Source organism: Colius striatus, chromosome 1, assembly GCF_028858725.1.
Source record: "Colius striatus isolate bColStr4 chromosome 1, bColStr4.1.hap1, whole genome shotgun sequence".
In the NCBI taxonomy this organism is placed as follows: Eukaryota; Metazoa; Chordata; class Aves; order Coliiformes; family Coliidae; genus Colius; species Colius striatus.
Window position 1 is genome coordinate 164,364,585 of NC_084759.1, and position 22,367 is coordinate 164,386,951.

The window sequence follows — 22,367 nt, forward strand, 5'->3', positions numbered from 1 at the left end:
TTTATATAACTCTGATTGTTTTTTAAATGTCACATTTCATTCCAGATAGCTTTTGAAAACACAATCCTGGTAGACCATTGAGTTTGTATTCTAAAGATTATGATTTCTTTGAAACTCAGGATAATTCTGCTTATTTGTAGTTGTAATGTGTAGGCCAGTGCTATACCTGACGAAATAAAGTAGCAATTCATGTAGAGCTGGAGTCAGGCATGGTGAAGATGGCTCATACAATCTGGCAGTGGAGGGTTTATCATGTGAAGCTTGAAAGGGAACCTCAGTTTGAACAAGGGAGGAGGTTAAGTAGTCAGTTCTTTCTGTAAACTCCTTTCTGAAAGATGATACCCACTGCTAACATTAAGGAGTAAAAATAAAAGGTAGGTATGGTGTTGCCTTGGCATTGCTCTCTTCTGCATGGTATAAATACTCTTTGATCTTTGAATGGCATCCAGCAGAACCAGTCCATCAGTGGTCAGCAGGACTGTAGCAAACAATATGTGACTGTCCTGTTTTCTGTTATATCATCTATTCATCACTGTTTACTAAATGCTTTATGGAAACACAACTGCGGCGGTACATTAAGCACATCTTTTTCCATTCATAGTGAAGCTGAAACTGATATTATATATTTATGTCCTGATTGTTCCACCAAACATTTTAAATAACAGAATGATTAATAAGTAGTAGGTAGCTATATTGTTTCAGATTTGGTGGAGTTTTTTCTGATGTACTTTCATAAAATGAATATTTTATGATTATCTATAGCATTCCACATTCAACAGTCTTCAACATCTATGCAATTTTGACCTACAGACAAAGAGAGAAAGAGACTAAAAAGACACTCCATATGTGTATGTGTGTCAGGAGGATGGAGCCAGGTTATTCTCAATGATGTCCAATGGTAGGACAATTGGCAACTGCTACAAGCTGGAACATAAGAGGTTCCGAAGAAACATAGGGAAGAATTTCTTCAGTGTGAGGGTGACAGTATAGGAACAGGCTGCCCAGATGGGTTATGGAGTCTCCTTCTCTGGGGACATTCAAAACCTACCTAGATGAGTTCCTGTGTGACCTACTCTAGGTGGCTTTGCTCTGACAGGGGTGTTGGACTAGATGATCTTTCAAGGTCCCTTCCAACCCTTAAGATTCTGTGTACATGTTTAAAATGTTAAGATATTACATACTCAGCATTGTTTCATACTTTCCATTGTCTGATGTCACTCTGGATCTATAAAGTAATTAAATTGTTTTAAGAATGATCAGTTCTACAGAAGTAAATGTGTTCTTTACACAAAGTGTAAAAAAAAGTTTTAAAACAGATATTAAGAAACTGCAGTAGAGTGGAAGCCATACTGCTGATGCACTCGATCTCCTCCTTTGCCCATCTATTTTGAAGGCTGTTGTTATTTTTGTTTCACTTCTCGTTACTAACAATGTTCAGATACTTTCCCTTTTCTTCTAATACTATACTGGTTATATATTGTTTCACTACCTGAAAATTGGAGGTAAGATTGCTTCATCTGGGATTCTTCTGCTGGAAATCAGGAAAACGTTCAAGACTGAAGATTTTTTCTACTTTGAGAATCATATGAACTAGTTTGAATGTTTTTTTAGCCTCAGAGGAAAAGTAACTGTCGGAGGCTAGCCCCTGGGGAACTGAAAAATAAACCAATAATTTTATGTGGTATTTCTGATAGTCAACCAATTTTCTTGAGTGAATAGAGTGCTCTTTCCAAGTCAATATCTTGATCTATGCTTCCTGATTTGGAGTTTCACTGGCTTCCAAGAAAAAGAAAAAGAGAAGCAACACCAACCTTTAATTTTTTTTTCCTATTAATAACCCTTTCCCACACAGCTTCACAAAAATATTTTCCTCAGAGAGCCTTAAAACTATGCATCTTTTCCAGATTGAAGAGCTTTCTTCTTGATTCCTCATCAAAATGGCAAAACCTGCTTTATTGGCCTTTACCTTTTTTCAATGTGGAAAAAAGAGAAAACTCTAAATAATGCAGACTCATTTGAACTCAATCCCTGTCACAATTTTAGCTTTGCAATTTGCTGGTGTTTGGTCTGAGAGTCATAAAAAAATTAAAAACTGAAATAACAGTGTTAAGAAGCAACCTCCCTGGCTTCAGTCTCCACTGCCAGATCTGCCAGCACTCATCTTTGTAGTTACACAGATCAAGAGAGAGTCTGCAGTGGCTGTAGTCTCAATGTAAGACCAGTCTGTAACTCAAAATGAGTAGATTTCAAATACCATAAAAGTCATACTAGATAGCAATGCTCTATGGCATTAACCTCTTGTTTATCACATTATATGTTAGCACAGTATCACAATTATGACATCTCCCAAAAAATCATAGAATTATAGAATTGTAGGGGTTGGAAAAGACCTTTAGAGATCATCTAGTCCAACCCCACTACAGAAGCAGGTCCACCTATAAAGTAACAAAAATAAATAAAGCAACAAAAATTAATTTCATTCTTTTTTATAACAATAAATAAAGCAATTAATTATATATTTTAATATAAATAAAGCAACACAAATTAATTTCATTCTTTTTAAACTCACTAGAACTATTCTAATGAGAAAACATCAGATATTTTCAAAAATTTGTTTTGCAAAAATAGAACTTCTGTCATGAAGACATACTGGTAGTAGTAGTACCAATAGTAGTAGTAGTATTAATATTATCCAGAAACTTTACTATTTAAACAATAGGCATATGCTTAAGTGTGATAATTAGTCATAATTGGAGCAGCTTCTGTTCATTTTATTTAATTGCTTTTTGGAGTCAAACTTTGAGCTGTGGAAGACAATCAGATATTCATCTTGTGTTTTCAGTATGACAAAATTTCTTCCCTCTGTTTCTTTTGATAACCTTTTTTTGCCCCCATTCCAGTCTTTCATCACTTGAAAAGATAGAGTTCAAAGATCTAATCACAAGACCTGATAGATCTTGTGGACCATAACCCTTAATTTGATGTGTCAGAAGTTCTTGAGCTGTAAAAGCAAGCTTGCTAGATGTCCCGATGAACATGTTTGAATTTTTCTTGGTAGTGTATGAGGACAGTAACACAAACACAGTGCCTCAAGACCTTGGTGTCTCTATGATAGAAAATGCACAGATTTTTATGACCTCAAAGAAAAATGTAGTCAATCCAAGTTGAACCACTTCTGTCTTTTCAAACAGCTACAGCTAGAGATTTCTTCCTCTGCTCAGAAATGCCATGTATCATTGCACCGGGAGTAGTATATCTGGTAGCAAGCATAAGTCACCTTCCCTCCGGTGTAGAGGAACAAATGCCTCTCCTCAGATGTGCACCTAGGGCCCTGTCTTTGAAAGGCAAATCTATTTGGTGGTATGACAATGGCATAGGAAAGCATATTATAGAACCTGCTGCTTTCATGAAGCAGGCAGAGGGCATTTTGGGGCACTTCAGAAAGAAAGTAAATTCCAACAGCTCCCAGTTTGATGCTCTCAGTTCACTTCAGAGGCAGATGAATGGAACTTTCTTGTATCCTTTATACAAACAATAAAGTACAATCTTAGCAGAAATCATAGGGTTCCAGACGTCCTTTGCACAGCCCAAACAAATTTTTCTTGAGAGAAAGAAAAACTGTCATTTCAAAGCACCGTTAACAAGTGTATAGTCTGAATAAATCTGTTCCTCTACATTCAACCACTAGGTTAATAAAATATTTACAAAGTACAATTCTCAAAACAAACTGTAAACTTCCAGAGAGGAAATTCGTACTTTTGTAGTTGCTAATTTTACTGTTCCATGGATTTAAATTCACCAGTGGATTTCATGATAGTAAAAAATAATAGTATGTCTAGGTTAATTAAATAATCTAATATCATCATTTTTCATTTTTTGCAATTCTTCTATAGCATCCCATTACCTTATGGGGAGGGGGTTTTCTTGTCCAGTTGTGGACTATGTAAATTTTTCAAGCGATGGTATAGAACATTTAGAAAAGAAACCCAGACACACAGATTGCTGCATAACAATATATAGTCCTGGGGTTTTTTTAAGTCATAGTTTGTTAGCTCCTTGGAAGTAGTTTGTGGTACCTCATGAACATATGGATCACAAGCCAAAAAGCAATCTTTACTATTGAGCAATCCTATTTATAAGTGGGGTCTGCATGCTAAAGTCAAATTAGAAGCAGTTGATGACTGGAAACAAGAAGCTACAAATCACATTCAGTAAAGAGAAAATAAAGTCATGGCAGTATTTCAGATCTTTAACTACATCTTTTGATTAGAAGGCTTTCTAGGTTGATCGCTTTTAAATCAGCTGTCTCTTAATGTGGATTTTTCATAAGGAATTATCTGCCCTAATATAGTAGGCACAATTTTCCAAGGAGAGGCCATTCATGTCACTTATAGTAGGGAGAGTCATTTCCAGGTAGGAGGATTTATTTATGGGTATTCAGATGAAGATGACAAGATGCAGAGTCTAAGCAAGAAGAGCTGGATACACTCTGGGAGTCCTTCATCACATCAGAAAATAGTCTGAGAAATGTGGGGTTGCACTTTCTTATGCTGAAGGGTTGGTTCCCTCATACATCCCATACATCACCTTCCTGCCATCTACATAGTCCATTTATCTTTACTAAATGTCTTAGGGTTTGGTTTTCTTTTGTTTTGTTTTTCTCTTTTGTTGAAAGACTTTGTTATGCCACTTTATGATACTTCACACTTCCTCTCTTTTGGTAGAAGCTTTTGATTTCTTTTTTCTGGTATCTAGGTAAAACTAGGATTGTAGTGGCCTTGCATGGCCAGGTTTTGGTAGTGGGGTGGGTTATGTGTAAACCTGCCAGAAGCTTCCCCTGTATCTGATAGGGCCAGTGACAGTCAGCTCCAAGATGGACCTGCTGTTGGCCAAGGCTGAGCCAATTAGTGGTGGAGGTAATGCCTGTGCCATTAACTTATTTGAGAAGGGGAAGAAGTTGCCGTGTGGGTGCAAAAAGTACAGCAGAACAGGGCAGTGAGACTGTGAGAACAACTCTGTAGACACCAATTTCACTGAAGGAGAGGGAGGATTTTCAGGATTTCTAAAGTGTTCACAATAAGGCTATGTTCATGCCATAAAAACGACTGCTCAGTAATGATATATGAAAACTATGAAGAATGTAATAATTTCCTACAAGATCTGATTCCATCAGGATTACTGCTACAGAGACTTTTTAAAACCCATGGAAAAATTTGTTTGGAACCAAATCCTGAAATTCAATATTCATGTATTACGGTATTGAATTTTAAATCATGACAATAGCAAGAAATGTTGCTTCTTAAAGGATTATCTGCTTACATTTCATGATTCAAATATTCACATTGGTTTATATTTTCTTTTGCCTTGCCTGCATGTGGAACATTTAGAGAAGCAGTGAAAAATATGGAAGGCTTGTGATATTCTTTGCTGTGATAATATCATTCCTAAGAGGATATTTTTCCAGTGATAGAAGAAGGCCATTGGCAAAAGCACATTGGTTTGCTGTGTATTTTTATAACAAATCTGATCTGGGCTTTCTTTAGACAATTGCTTTCCATTATGTGGATTCCTCAAACGTAACACACAAGAATAAATAATTCTTAAAATCATTCTTAGCAGAACATGGGATCCTACTTAGCAACAAAAACTGGCATTTTAAAAGGCTTTGCATGGTTTTCCCAACACAATGACAGTTCACACATGGCTGAGATTGACAGTACTATCAGTCACTGATTGGCAAACTTGAGTTCTTCTGAATGCTGTGTTTTAGGCAAGAAAAAATCCCAAACCAACAATTTTTTCCTGACCTTACCATTTTTTTTTTTCTTAGAGATCAAATTATGATAGATTTTGTCCCACAAAATCAACAGAAAAAGTATTAGTAACATAAGTCAGTGAGTTGGGAGTGGAGATAAAAACAATATAAGCCTCAGTGAGTGTTCTTCATAAAATAGACCCCATTTTGAAAGAGGAGCTTCTCTTTAATTATTTCTGCTTCAGATTTCATCCATTGAATTATGAATTTCTTACAAGAGACTTTAAAAAAAAAGTCACACTTCTCTAGAGAAAACAGCAAACTGTCTCAAATAATGAGCTGCTAGATTTGTGGAATTGCCTACTTTGTTGTCATGGAAACTAAAGTTATGAAAAATTGAATGAAAGAAGCTGATGATGTCTCCCATAGTTTTCCTATAACTCTCGGAGTTGTTAATATTCCTGAACAGCTAATTATTTATAAATACTTCAGAACAAAGGATGGAACAACATGGAGTTTTGTTGAAGAGTAAGTGAATATTTATGTGCATAACCTGAGCATACTAATGCTTGTTAATCAACACTCTAAAAGAAACTGTTAGGAATTCTAATCTCAGAGAAATTAGACAAAATTTACCAGTTCAAGCAGTAGGAATAGCATTTGATCCAAGTGATAAGGAAGTATTGTTCCAGAAATCCCTGTGAGTTTCCATTGATGGGAATTAATATCTTTCTAAAGGTTAACTGATAGTTATTATATGACTAAAACATTTTTCAACTGTTGTTTCCACAAGGTCAATATACACACAAAAAAATATAATCAAGTATACTTCTGAAAAGGAGCAGTGTGTTTTCTCCTAAAACACAAATCACCTGAACAAAATCAAGCACATATTTTATTTAAAAGAGTTGTCTTGTAGAATAAACTATCAAAATCCTCTAGGTCAATCAGTCTAACCACTTTATAGCTATGGTCTTAATTATTTCTATAATTGCCTTCTGAAAAAATATCCTGTAGTTTAGGATACTCCCACAGTTCAGTAACAAGAGCATTTTTCTTTGGTAATCATCTAAATCAATCTCTTTATTAAGAAGTTATTTTCATCATCAGGGAAACAGTCAAATTAGGGGTACTTGTCACTTGGAATATTGGGCATCAACCCAAGTTCTAACTCTGGTTCATATTTTCTTGTTAATTTGACAAGTAGTTATTCTCTATTGTTGGTCACAGGAAACCTCGTAAGCTAGTATCAGATATCTGAGTTCTGTTTCCCTAAACACAAACCTGGTAACTCTCAGAATCTTCTAAGACTAGTTTATTACAATTGGTATTTTGATAATTGTAAAGGATCTATGGGGTTTACCTATGGCTTCTTCTAGGTGGTCCTGCTCTGGCAGGGGGGGTTGGACTAGATGATCTTTTGAGGTCCTTTCCTACACTTAAGATTCTGCAATTCTGTGATTCTTTGCAATTATTATAAAAACTACTGCTAAAATAGATACCTACAGCTCTCAAAAAAAAAAAAAAAAAGAAAAAAAAAGAAAAAAAAAGAGAAAAGGATGAAAGACAAGAAATAGAAGCGCAGGCATAAGCACCGGCTTTCTGAAGTTGATAGTGACAGTTCTTTCAATCATCTCAATCTACATACTTAACATTACATGTTTTCACTACCTTGCAAACCAATGTAGTCAGTAGTGCTTAAAAACTGGTCCTGGTGAGCTTTTACAATCTTTCCACATGTGATATTCCTTCCTATTTAGTAAATTAATGCTTAGAGCACTGGATATGTAGCTAAAATCCTGGGTTAATCCTCCTATTCCACTTTAAATAATTCAAATACAAACTAAGATACATTCTACACAAGTCAATTAACTCCTTATTCAGAAGCTGAATGAAAACACATTCCAGCTATTCTGTTAAAGGTATGCATTTTGCAACAATTAGCTTATACTCTTAATAGTGAATGGACAGCAGGACCCTGATGGACCATCATGGCATTTCCATACAAATGAGAAATCAAAGATTGATTGATTGCACTTTTCATTAATAACATTGTTTTTATAGAACTATTTTCTGGATTTCTGTATAGTTAAGTAAGAGTTTCAGCTGTAAGATTTTTCTGTTCATCATCTTGATTAAGCATCCTGTCTTTATAGAAGCAGATAAAAACTGGAAAATAGGACTTTAAAAGCCTATAAAGACACATATTCTATATAACAAATAAAAATAACCTCAAAAGATTCTTTTTATAGCTGATTGTTTGATTTTTTTTTACCTAGTCAAGTTGAGGTTATACATGCAGTGAAATAGGATCAAAATCTCAAGAAACAAGTAGGAAATGATAATGTTTTTCAAGACAGATATAATTTTGTTTCAGTGAAAGGAATCAAAAAGCATGAGTTTTGCATATGAATATTTTTTCACTATAAAAACAAGGAAACAAGACTTTTGTTTAACCTTAGGAAGAATGAAGAGATGAAAAGAGCTGACTTAGGTTACATTCTCCGTATAATTTGTACTTTTCAGACAATTTATGAAGGCAGCAAATTTTAGAAGATATTCTTCTACGTTAGGCAATCTGTTACTCCAAAGTAAAAATATTCTTGATTTAAGACCACATAACTCTTTTAAATAGGATAATAATATCACTAATGTTGATAATTTAATAACCAAAAGTAAAATAGCTTGGAAATCTTACAGTTTTCAAAGATAAAAGGATCAAGAGGACTTTTAATATTCAAGAATTTTGTTAAGATCACTCTATGCACAATGTTAAAATATAGTCCCCAAAAGGCTAATTTTCTTCTTCTTTCCTGTGTTTCTTCTTTAATTGACATAACCTTTTCCTCTGGGATTAACTTAAATAACTATGTACCAATATATTTAAATATAAACATATCTCAGCAATCTCAGTATCTCTCGGATTAGATGAGGAAGCTACTTTTAACCATCAGAACATTTAATGAAAGCTCATTCTTCCACCACTAGAAGTTTCCAGGAGGATCTCTGAAAGAAGAGTAAAGTTCTCATCACCATCACATTTCAGAACCAGGAAATTCAGACTCCATAAGGCGTGTTCCTGTGTTGTATCCCAGAACTGACAGAAACATCTCTCCTAGCTCCATAGCTCCTTTCTGCTGGTGCAGCTACCTGGTCTCCTCTTTGCAGCTCCCAGCTCACTGCCCTGGCTTGTGGGACCATGTCTGCCTCTGCCAGATGCCAAGTGAATAGCTCACTGCTTCGAATAGCAACTTGACACACATGGCTTCATTTTGCCACAAATTTGGTTTCTAAGCAGTTGTTAGTGATCCTTAAGGAGAGTGGAGAAATTATGGAGAGGCCATGAGAGAATTTGAAGCAAAAAGCCTAAAAACAAATGGAGAAATGGGAAAAGGACAGTTGTAGAAAAAGAATCAAAATGTGGGTTATATTTGTGCATCTATGTTCTGTTTCCACCTGAGTTAATTTTCTTTCTAGTAGCTGTGGTTTAGATTTAGTATGAAAATAATGTTGATAACACACTGATGTTTTAGTTGTTGCTAAGTAGCGCTTATCCTAAGTCAAGGACTTCTCAGCTTCCCCTGCTCTGCCAATGAGGAGGTGCACAACGAGCTGGGAGGCAGTATGGCCAGGACAGCTGACCTGAACTAGTCAAAGGGGTATTCCGTAATACAGGATGTCAAGCTCGGTATATAAATGGGGAGAAGTTGGCTGAGAGGGGCTGATTGCTGCTTCACAATTGGTTGGGTATCAATCAGCAGGTGGTGAGCAGCTGCACTGTTCATCACTTGTTTATCTTGGGTTTTATTTATCTCTTGTTTTACTATCTTGCTTTTCATTATTAATATATTTTATTTCAATTATTAAATTGTTCTTAACCGTTACGTTTCACTTTTTTTCTTCCAATTCCCCTTCCAATTTCTCACTGTGGGGAGAAAGGAGTGGGTGAATGGCTGCATAGTGTTTAATTTCTGGCTGGAGTTAAACCACGACAATGCATAAAAACAAGGTGATATTTCAAGAATCATGGAGGAAGAGATTGTTGAAACAGAGAAGGGGACATAATTCAGATTTTGGTTTTATGAGGGATTTGAGTGATCTTTGAACAGCCTGGATAGTGAATAGTTAAACTGACTCTCTTGAATAACCTATAGGGTGACATTTGTTTCCATAAATTATTCACTGAGTACCTACAAATAACAAACTCATGTGTTGTAACTGGCTTTCAAGCAAAAAATAAATGACTGAAATTTTCAATACATTATTCAAACAGCTGGAGTTCAGATATGTTTTTATGTACATCAACCACAAATACACTTGAGGTGTTATTAGACAGCAAGTGTGATAAACTGGGCATTTCCTTTGCATCAAATGCTATTGATTGCTGAGCTCAGAGAGCCGTTGTCTGCTGAAAATGTGGAGTAGTTGAGCTTTTGCCAGTTTCTTGTTGCTGAGCAACGGCATTTGTCCCTTCCAGTTTCTTGTGTGTATGTAGCTTGTATATATGGATTAAACTGCTTGTAGAATGAAAACTATCTTAACTATTTAATGACTGTATAAATCATCTCTGCTGTTAAAAATGTAAAAGCTGCCAAGCAGTAACATTTTCTGGATTTCCTTACACAGCTAGTGCTAGGAGGAGGACACAGCTGTTAAGGAGCAGCTAGAACAGGGATGAGGAGCGGGGAGCCCAGGGACTTCTCTGCCAGCTGGGCACGAGCTCAAAGTCAAGGCTCAGGCCCACAGCTGAAAAAAGGAGTGGGTCAGACCCAGAGATCTTGGCCAGGCCCAACCAGAGGCCTAGATCATAAGACTGTGTCATGGTGATAGGGAGTGGGGTCATGGTCCAACCAGGGGCAGACACTGCCCAAGTATGGCTAGATAAAGCCATAGGGGTGGCAATGGCCTGCAGCCAAGCCAGGACATGGGCCTGTGGGTTGGCCCAGCTCAGCAGGGTCTGTGACTGTGCTGGGCTGGGCAGGGCAGGGCTGTGGAGAGAAGGACACTGGCCCTGCTACAACATCACTACTGTGTCTCCATTATTTTATAATACCTACCTTCTGCAAAAAAGTAAAGACCTTTTACTATACTTTATGCAATGTCTGCATTTTTTCTTTTCATTCCATAATGACTGTGCAAGTAAAAAAAATAGTATTCTTTAGCAATGAACATGTTCTCCAAAGCTTAGATTGTCCACAGCATCTTATCACCACAGGAAAATGAAATCATTTTTGTGAGATTCATAGATAGGTAAAAGTGGGATTCACATGACAGTGCTAAAGATTGTTTTGACCTTTTCATCAATTACTTTGAAATGTCAAAAATTTTCAACTGACTCCATGCAGCACATCTAGCTCCATTAAGTATCTGTTTTCTATCTGATATTTTAAATTTTAATAACAAGTTCAAATAGCTGCATGTTAATTAACACAACAAAAAGCATTTTCCCTTGTATTTCCAAATAGAAAATCCATAGGGAAATTCAAGTTCACTTCTATTCAAGTATGAAGTCATCACTGAAACTAACTTCCAAATCTTTTAGTTCCCATGAGGTCCACCATGCTTAATTAGAGTATTTTCATGACTCGTCAATGACCATCAATAGCAAATGTCTTAAGTGTGATGAGAAACTGTCATGCTGGATTGAGTTACTCATATCTGAGTTACTCATATCTTTTAAACAAACTCTAATTCATCTTTTTTATTCTATCAATTCTAACCAGAGTCTTGCTTGTACTAGTAATGTAATTTTTGCCTGCCAGGTTAAAAAATACTGCAGCAGGTGAAGACTTTTCTAGAGTATAACTGAGAAAAGTAAGAAATGCCTTTTCAGTATTAGAAGAGATTGCAAAGGATAGGTATAAAACAATGTCTAAACAGATGACAAACATTTCATTTTTTAATTTGATGAAAACTGTACCTCATGTACATCCAACTTCAGACCTTTTATGGACACAAATATACCTTCTTTGGATGTATCATAGCAGCCCAAATCTCTAAACTGTTTCAGACATTCATCACTGGTTGTAAAACTTCCTTCCCTCTTGTTCTAGCCCAATGTAATGAACAGGTAAGATTCAGGTCTTCATCTGTTAGCATTTTCTCTGAGGTGAAGGAAGCATGCCTTTCTGGAGGAGGCTTGCATCTGGAAGTAGAGATTCTAAACTACCCAGTAATATCCATGTTTTCCCCAACATGGTGAGTGTCCTATGTGTGGAAAGTCATTTTTTGTTATTTTGAATTAGTGCTGCTGAAATTCCTAAATTTTAAGGAAGCTGGATTTTTTGGTAAGGAGTGTGAAAATAGGTATTTTTAAGTGATCCTTTAAATATTCATGTTTATATTTCCCTAAAAAAATGTTGTGGTTTTCCTTTTTTCTCATAGGGAGTATATTGTTGAACAACTCTAAGTATAAGATGTTTGTAAACAGGCATTTCTGTTCACCTAAACGATTCTGCACTCGGGGTCTCCCAGAATGAAGGCAAGATGTGTAGGAGTGAATGACACAGCTTAACAAGTGGAAGAAATTGGTACAACAATTTATTCCCTGGACATTTTGCCTTCTATTGCATTTCTTGGTGTCAAGGGTGTTACGCTTTTAGCTATGGTTACATACAAATAGAGTCTGCATATATATTTGGATTTATATATTCATGTATGTGTATATGTATGATACATACGATGATTCAGTTATGGTCTGTAAATAATTGGCTTCATAACAATATTTCAGCAGAAGCTTTCAATGAAGGTAGTGTCACCATAGCTAATCTGTTATAGTCATTCCCTGTTCATATAAATTATTAATAGATACAAATAAACAGCAATGATTCTACCTGTAATATATACAGGAAAGCATAACTGGATAAGATGGATTAGAAATTAAACTTTGGGTTTAATAGGTTGACATTCTCAGTAACAATAAACCAACTAGTACTTGTACATTTCTGTTAGAGAAATGTAGCAAATCAAAGTAAAACACGGACATAAAGCTAATCCTAGATAATTCAAGTTAATATTAGAACAAGATTTCTGAAGAAAAAAGGTATTGCTGCTGAATTAATAATGTAATTTTTTAAATATGATGCAATGATCTCATCCTCTGATTTTGCACTGAGATTTTGTGTGTAGTTACCTATGTACTGAGTTCCTTTCTTCAACACTAAGCACTAAACAGAAAGAGAAAGGTGTGGAGTAGCACAGAAAGTAACAGGGATATTGATAGCTTACAAACATGGTAAATGTTATAATTCAACATTTTTTTTTCAAAGCTGAAATATTCAAAAATTTTTGTTAAATATTGGAAGTAGTAGCATCCTTTTCCACAGCAAAGCTATTGCTGCAGTACAAAACTTATAGATGCATTCCATTCTGCATTGTGAGTCTATCAGCAGCCTCACTGAATCCAGCTTCTGTGAAGAAACTTCTAGAGTTCTACCTTAATTGCAGATTTGTCCAGGCATGGATTTACCTACTGAGTTCAATGAAGGTTTCATACAGTTGAGTTAGGATTTATCTAGAAAGTTGATGGGATGTACATCTTCCCTCTAGTCCCTTGTAGTCATTATTTTGGATTATGCTGCATATATTTCTTAGTCATATAACATAGAAGACATTCTAAAGCTCCACATGATCTGCATTAAAGGTGACATCTAGTTGTTTATGACTACAGAAATAATCTATAAATAGATTATGTAAAGTTCAAAGCTATATGTTCAGAACTGCAGTTAGTGATCTTATGAAACTAATATTTGTATGACTGTTCTGTGTCAGTGTTAACGGAAGAAATTATCAATGGCGAATATTTCGGTGCAGATTAAGCATAATTATTTCAAGAATTTACACTTTTTTGGTACCTTTGTATTTGTAACCAATGTTATTGAAGGAATAGACTAGGAGGAAGCTTCTGCATTTTACTTTGGTTTTAGAGATGATATAAAATTCTAGTTATAAGTAGTTTAAACTTCAAGTTTGAAAACCTTGAAGTTTTTCAACTCCCATTATAGTCACAGAGAGGCTATTCTGGAAGTGTATTTCTGCAGGAGGCCTTTTAAAGTCTAACCAAAATTTATTCACGGCCAGTTTGTTTCTATTTGTTTTTCTGCCAGTGTTGTCCTTTAGATTAAATAGTTGTTATTCCTCTCCCTTGTTTATCCCCAAAATGTTTATAGTGAGTGACTGTATTCCCTCTGAGTTTTTGTTTTGCTAGGGTAAACAAGGCAAGCTCTGTTGACAGATGGTTGGCCAGAACCCAGCCAGGCGAAGCTACACACCAGCTTCAGAAAGCCAGGAGTAATCACTCTTTGGAGGCTACCTTCAGACTGCAATCCATCAGAGACCTGAGAGCAAAAAAGCCTTATCTTGGGTTGTAGTTTTGGCACTTCTTCCCATTCCCTAATTATCAATCCACTATGAACTCTTTCTGTTTTGTTTTGTTTGTTTTTTTTTTTTAATAATTATCAGTAAGAAGCTCAAACTCTTTTATAGACATGGGAATTGTAATTGTAGCCTGAGTTGACATAACTGGACTGCTTTTGATCTAATTTGTACACCAAAATGAAAGACAAAGAGTCTGAAGGGAGGGCAGTAAAAAACTATCATGGATATAAAGTTCTTTTTTCATAATTTGAGATATAGTAAACTCCTTGCTGTCAGTGTTATTGCTTCCTCTATTCAAAATGAGTAGTGGCAGTCATACTAGTGGCTGCTGTGTGTACACATTTTTACCCTGATCCTGAAAAAGAGGTCTTCGAATGCTTGTATAAAACCAGAAACATACAGAAACCATTGGTAAATCCTGGATATTTTCCCCTCTCATTTCTTTAATATGGACCTGGCAACATTGATTCATTTCTTCTTTAAAACCAGAAATGTCATGGCCAAAATTCAAACTAAGGTACTTATGTGCTGCCAGTATAAAAATAATTGCTTGTTTCAGATTAAAGATACTCTCCTTCCCTATCTTAAAATTATTTTGCAGGCATGAAGCAGCTTCTTACCAACAGTACTGGCTACTTGTCAACATGGATGAGGTAATCTCTACATATAGTGCTCAATCTTAGCAACTGGCTAATCTCCAAACTGTAAAAATGAATAGGTTGGGCTGTTGAAACAGGCTTTGAAATCTTGTTTCTGTAAATCCTTCACAGGAAAAGTATGGATTCTGTCACCAATGGATAGTTTTATGACTAAAAGATCAGGTCAAGTTTTATCCCATGTACAAGCTTATCTTTTAAAGAAATCAGATCTAAAAGGAGCATTTATCATGACCAATGCTCCATACTTTGCAACCTGTTTCTCTATTTCTATCTTGTTGTCAGTTCCTCCCATACTTTCTTCCTTCTTCTTCCTCACTCCCTCCTGCTTTCCTCTCCCTCACTTACTCTCTTCCCTCTTTCCTGTTTTTTTTTATTAGTCGGATTTCTCTATTTTATCACAGATTGTGGGAGGATTTCTGCTACTCAAATATTTACTTATTTCAATGAATTTAGGGGCGTAATTTTCAGTGCCAAAATATGTCCAGTGGCACATTTACTTGATTTATTAGGATATAGATATTTTCATTAATTTATGGTAAATTTTTCTACATACTCAATTTATCAAATGGTCCTTTCAATGTAATTTTTCCTTCTTAATCCTTCCTGTTTTTATTTGTTTTCTTGTGAAAATTATGTTAAAGGAAGGGAAGAAATATGAGAATTCAGAAAATATATTCCATTTGACACTACTGACACTTTGCTTATACATTGTGTCATTCTCCTGTATTTCATCCTTCAAATGAGTGAGCATTATTAAATCCTTCAGTAGATTTGTTGGCTGTGGATGGACTTTTGGCTTGTCAACGCTATTATAATACGATTAATATATTTATTCATTATAGTGACCTCAACAAAGAATGCTCCCACACAGAAAAAGAAATTTTACCTTACATGTGAGTCTCCCAACTGAGTTTTGGCAGCTGTATGAAGTTCCATTTCAATAAAGATAGCTTTAAGAACTGGACTCCAATTCAGATGATATCCTGTATTTTGGTAAGTATTCTTAATACCATCAACAAAAAATGCTGCCATTTTCATCAATGAAATTCATATGCACAAGTATTCAAACAGCAGCCTTTGGTTGTGGAGACATCTATTTGCAAGCATCATTTTAAAATAAAACTCAGTTTTATTTGAAAGGGGAAGACATGCAAAATAACTAACCATTTCACTTCGAAAGCTGAAATCCTTTAAACTATAACAAGGCATTATCATGTTTGAGACATTCATTGAAACCAGTCTGCTTGAAATGCCTCATGTGTACATGAGTGACTGAGTCTAACACTGAAGAGATAGTTCCTAGCACTGGAGAAAAGGAGGGAGGGAACAGATAGAAAAGATGGGAGAAGAGAAAAAAGAAACTAAATATCCCAATCAAATAACTTTCCATCAACATCTTCAGAACAGTCATAATGAACAGCCTGAGCTGAGTGCCACAAGACACTGTGACTTGACAGATGTAGAAAAAGATCCATTATGCTATACTGGTAATGTACTCATTGGCATGGGCAGCAAGTAGCTTAAAATGATTCCTTACATACAGGTATTCAAAATTCCACCATACACTTACAATCCATTCTTTAATGTTTCTCTTTGCCTGACTGAATTTCCATGTGTTGTACTCTCCCTTACTGCCATATGGTGCAATGAAATGTAATAGCTTCCACATAAAGTTGTATGCAAAACATTCTTTGATTAGCTAAAGGATCTATCCCTGTCAGTTTCTGGATGATCAACTAATGTGATTTTTATTCTAGTTACCTTGGTTGCAAACAGGTATTACATACTGACACTGTTTCTTCCCCTTTGTAATTTGAATGTTTTCCTTGGAAACATTTAGCTCTCAAAAGGATACTTTTGCTTTGCTTTTTCATTGCTGGCTGTAGTGGCTTGTGGGTTTTTTATAGTTATTTGGATTTATTTTTTAAATCTTGGTTCTTTACAATTATAAAGTTAACACTGTGCTAAAGTAATTCAGTGCTTAATATTCTCCAGTGATGACACTTTGGGATTTTAGTGACCAATAATTATTACAGTTTTTACACAAACGTGCTATTTGAAAAAGACATGAAACTCCAAGTAAATAATGAAGGCATGATTGATAAAACAGAACTATTTACATGTTTCCATTCTTTGTATTTTCCTTGCTTTAAAATTATTCTGTACAACTCTGTACACTTTTACTACACATTTTATTGTGCACAAATATGTTAACACAATAACTTCCTCAAATGGACAGTGAGACATGCTGTCAGTGTATAGAACATGCTATATAGACAAGAGATGTTTATAATAATTCTTGAAGAAATAACTTCTGGAGGCAAAAATCTTTCCAGGGGCTTCCTGAAATTGATGTAGCTCTGTTTAATAATGGGTTAAGTGTCTCTGTATGCAAGAGGACAATGTCTTATTCCTGTATGCTAAGCTGCCTCTTGAATCTTGCCAAGGACAAAACCGAATCATTGACAGAAAGACCTCACTTTCAAATCAGTTCTGTTTTGACAGTTCAAGTCCTATACTGAAACCACACAAATCTGCTTTGTCTATCAGAGCATGGAAAAGGGCAGGAGTAAAGATTCACGTGAGCAGAAAGTTTCTATGCTGTAGATAGTTCTCAATTATTAAGCTTTATGCAGCCTTGAAATAGGTTACTGCTATTAGTGGAGATGGAAAATGTAAAATGATAAGTTTTTTACCTTTTTTTTTTTTTTTTTAAATTGCATTCATTATATTTCAGTTTGACTATAACTATGGAGGACAGTGTTGAAAAATAACTATTTTTTGTTCCAACCATTCTGGAAAGGAAAGACGGTGTTTTGTTCCTTCAGAAATGAAGGTAGGGGAATTTTTCTTATTTTTCCTGTTTAGCTACAAATTTCCTGTTTATGGCTATAAATAGTAATTAATTTTTTACAATTAATTTTTCCTTTCTATATTACCAGGTTTTGCCTATATTTCCCATTACAAAGTACTCTGTTATACCTAGATCAGTATTTGCTTTATACTTATGTTTGAGCTCCTCTCTTTTTCAAAGTATATTGTTGTTATACTAAGATTACATGCTTAGTTTGATTGATTTGCAATCTTTTTATTGCTAGTTTTTCAGATTTAGTAGGTAGAATATACAACATGTTCGTGTTGTAAAAACTATATCTTACTGTGTTTGAAAAGTTTTCTCAGGGAAGACTTTGCAGCTCTCTTCAAAGCATAGTGCTTTAGATTTACCTTGTTTTGTTTTAATTTTTCTCCTGTTACTTAAAATCTTAAAAACTCAGGATGTCTTACTCAATGGGGCTTGTAAATTTAAAGTACTGTGTCCTCTTAACATTCAATTTACCAAGAAAATTTTCGTTTCTCTACTACTTGCAATCATATATTGAGATAGTCACTTAACTACTGCAAAAATTTTACAATAAAATGTGCATTTTAGATTAAAAAAAATATATCTTTTTTCCCCCATTTTTTACTTCAGACAGAAGGGATTCACTGCATTTCTTTTGTTTGAAAAATCCAGTTATCTCACATATAGAGTTGGCATAATCTAATTCTGCATATCTTCTGTTGTTTTATTTGTCTCCAGATATTATTTTTTATGATTTCATAATTTGTTCTAATATCTTTCATAAAATTAAAGTTAGACTACTGGGTATTAAGTCAGTCTCTGTAATATTTTTCTTCCTTCTTTTTAAAATCTTATTCTTTCCAGTTAAACTCATAGAAGACCTAATAGACCATATTTTTTCAGAAATCTGTAAGTAATCACTGAATTATTTTAGTTTTGATCTGCTTTGGTTGAATCAGTCCTCTAGGTCGAGAATATTTTAATAGTAGCCATCATACAGACTTTATGATTGGAAATGTCACAATAGAGCAGAATTTGTTCCCTAATTTACAGACTGAAATTTGGTCTTCAGATCTCTGGCTCTTGGGTCATGTCAATTGAGAGATGACTATGCTTTGATCAGTTAAGTCTGAGCTCAACGTGGTCTTAAAGATATAAGCTTAAACACATAACATGCATTTAGGAAATAAAAAATACTAATTTTGGTTATAGTGCTCTGAGTGTTACTGATTATTTTTCATTACTCCCCACTTTATGAGGTGTTAATGCATTAAATGACAAAGCGTATCATGGTTTTACATGAGAATATTGTAACTCATGGTTTGTGTCTTCTTTTAATGTCCGCAAAGAAAGTGGATGTGCTAGAGAACAATGAATACATACGTTCATTAGTATTATCATAGAATCATAGAATGGTAGGGTTGGAAGGGACCTCCAGATATCATCTAGTCCAACCCCCCTGCAGAAGCAGGTTCACCTAGATCAGTTCGCATAGGAACATGTCCAGGTGGGTCTTGAAGACCTCCAAGGAAGGAGACGCCACAACCCCTCTGGGCAGCCTGTGCCACTGCTCCCTCACCTTCACAGAGAAATAGTTTTCCTTATATTTAAGTGGAACTTTTTTATATTCCAGCTTCATCCCATTACCCCTTGTCCTGTTGCTAGCTACAATAGAAAAAAGGGATGTCTCAACCTCCTGACAATAATTCAAGTAGTAGATATTGCAGTGAAACAATCGATTCTCCTGTGTTCCATGCAAGCTTGTTTAACCACTCTAATAACTCTATAGATGACTGGAAGTTTCAAAATTCTGAAATGTTTATTGTAAATGCCAGACGCAATCTTATGATTATTTTCCTGTTTACAAGTGAATTCTCAGTAAATAGAGAGGTTTGTTTGAAGTATGAAAGAAATGACAAACAAATCTGTCTTGCAATAGCAAGCACTCTAGAATCAGAATTCTCTTTGCTCCCATAAACGTGTGTATACCACAAAAAACTCCCTTGAGGACACTGAAATTACACAACTGGTACACAGGAGAGAAGTACTGAGTTCTGAGTGAATTCTACATTGAACATTCATCTTCTTTAAAAATAGTTAGTATCACATTCTTTGAAAGAGTGGCTTTCGCTACCGTAACTATACTGAGGTCTGTCTAATACACAGAAAAAACATCCCAAAACCACAAGACAAGGAGCCAGATCAGTTTAATTCCACTGTTGCAGTGAGGTTTTTTTGCTTTGTTTTGAAGTGTGGTTTACTATATTTTACAAGGTAATGGTATTTTCTAGGTAGCAAAGACTTTCCATGAAACTGTTGATACCCTGAGCTTCTAATGTTGCATTTAGCAGCACTAGAGCTTTTAATAAATCTGCTCAAATGTCGTTCCTGCTAAATTCTGTACTTGCAAGTAATAGAGAATTTATATTTAGTAGTATCTCAGTTTCCATTATATTAGTCAAAACTTAACACATAATACCTGCTAGTTGCCTATTTCTAACATGACATTTTCAAATATTTATTGTATTACAGTGATTGTGAAGATGTTGGATATATTTCCCAGAAGTGGACAAACTTATCTTCAGGAAGAGAGGAAAAATATGAAGATAGCTTTTCAGCATATTCTTTAGCAGATGTTGCTATATAATAGAAATTTGTCCACACATAAGGCCACAGAAATTTGTTTGTATGCTTAAACGGTGCTTTATGAGAGACAAGAAATGTTTCTGCTGAATGATAAATACAATACAAACTGTATCATTTTTGTGGGAAACTGGTTCTCACAGATAAATATACGTTTAACAAGAAATAAATTGTGATATTGATGCCTTAATTTAAGAATATTTTGCTCTAAAAATAAAAAAACATGAACATTTCCTGAAGAGGTAGAGCCTTGGACACATCACTGCTAAGTGTATGTTCTTTGGGAGGAGATGGCTATTCTAATGACTTAATGGTGTTTGGTTTAAAGTCTTTTACATGTTTTTAATTTGCTGGTTCTTAAATGTTGTGGCTCAGGCCCAGATATCAATGAAGCACTATCACAGTCTCTTGCTCACTTCTCCCCCATCCACCCCCATCCTCTTTAGGATGAGGGAGGCCCCAGCAAAACAGGAGGAGAAAAGATAACTAAGGGCCTTGTGGATTGAGACAAGGGCAGGGAGGGCTCACTGCCAATTATGGTTCTGAGCAAAACAGACTTTACTACTTTAGAGGAAAGTAAGAAAAATTTGTCCTGCTACCTACAAGAAACAGAACAGAACAAAAAGCAAAAACAGGGCAGGATGATGAGAAAAATACAACCAGCACTTTAAGATCTCCTTCCTTCACCCCTCCCTTCTTCCTGGGCTCATCTCACTGCTCCCAATATCCTTACCTCTTCCTCTCTCAACCGCTCAGGGAGGTAGGGAATGGGGGATGTGGTCAGTCTCTCGCAGGTGATCTTTGCCACTTCCTTCCTCTCAGAAGAAGAGGAATCTTCATGTTCTTCCCCTGCTCCAATATGGGATCCCTTCCCATGGGTTACAGTCCTTAATGAACCTCTCTGGTGTGAGTCCTTCCCAAGGGCTACAGCTTCTGCTCACAAACTCTTCCAGTGTGGGACTCCTCTGCAGCAGCAGCATTCTAGGCACATTCTGCTGCAATGCTGCCCTCCCACAAATTCATGGCCTCCTTCAGGCATAGTAACCACCACTGACTTGAGGTCCTCCACAAACTGCCAACAACTCTCAACTTCACTCCTCCTCTCCACAGAATGCAGGGGAGTTTCTGCTCCAAGACACTTTCTCCTCTCTTCCATCGCTGACCTTGGGGTCCCTCCAAACCCTTCCACCTCGACCAGATGGAAAAAGAGGCAAGAACAGCAATTAAAAAGGAAGAACCCTCTTATTCTAGCTGCTGTTTCTTCTTAAAAAGTGATCGTGAGGATGCTCAACTGGCTCAGCCCCAGAAGTGGATCTGACTCAGAACTGGAGAAAGTTTTGAGCAACTTCTTACAGGAGCCATCTTTACAGCCCCTTCTCCATTACCAGAAACAGCTTCACACAAACCCATGACATTAAAATACACAGGCTGGCTCTTAAAAGTTATATTTATGACTTTGAAGATGTAAGATGATGAGCTATTTGAAATACACAGCTCTGATAGCATTTGGTAGAATATCCTATCTGAGGATCTTGAGGTAGAGATAATAAAATATTTTAAAGAAAGGGGTGAAAGAATAAAGATTTAGATTATTTTAGTTAGATTTTCAAACAGGCAATTTTTTTCAGTGAATCTGAGCTGCAATATATCTCAGAACTCACAATAGATTTTGAAAGCAACATTCTCAGTCAAAATTCACAAAGCAAGTACATAAAACTTGTTCTAATATTTGTTGCACTATGATTTTGTATCCTGAGTTCTTTGATATTCATAATCTGCCACAGTATAATATTCCTGAAATTGAATATCAAAAGCATCAGGAATTCCCACGGTCTTTTTCTGAGAACTCTCTTGTAGACAACACCAACATTTAACACAGGACTTCTTTTGAAAGTAGTTTGACAAAGGTGAGACCTAGTTGTCTTAAGAACATAGGGTTTTATTTTTCTGTATTCAGAAGATACAAAATTAACTGTGCACTTTTGGATATGTAAGCTGAAGAAATTACAAACTTGTATAAATTTAAATATTCAAAATGGTAAGCTTTGGGTTGAAGAATTTTTTAAATCTAGAGAGAAAACTAAAATGAAAA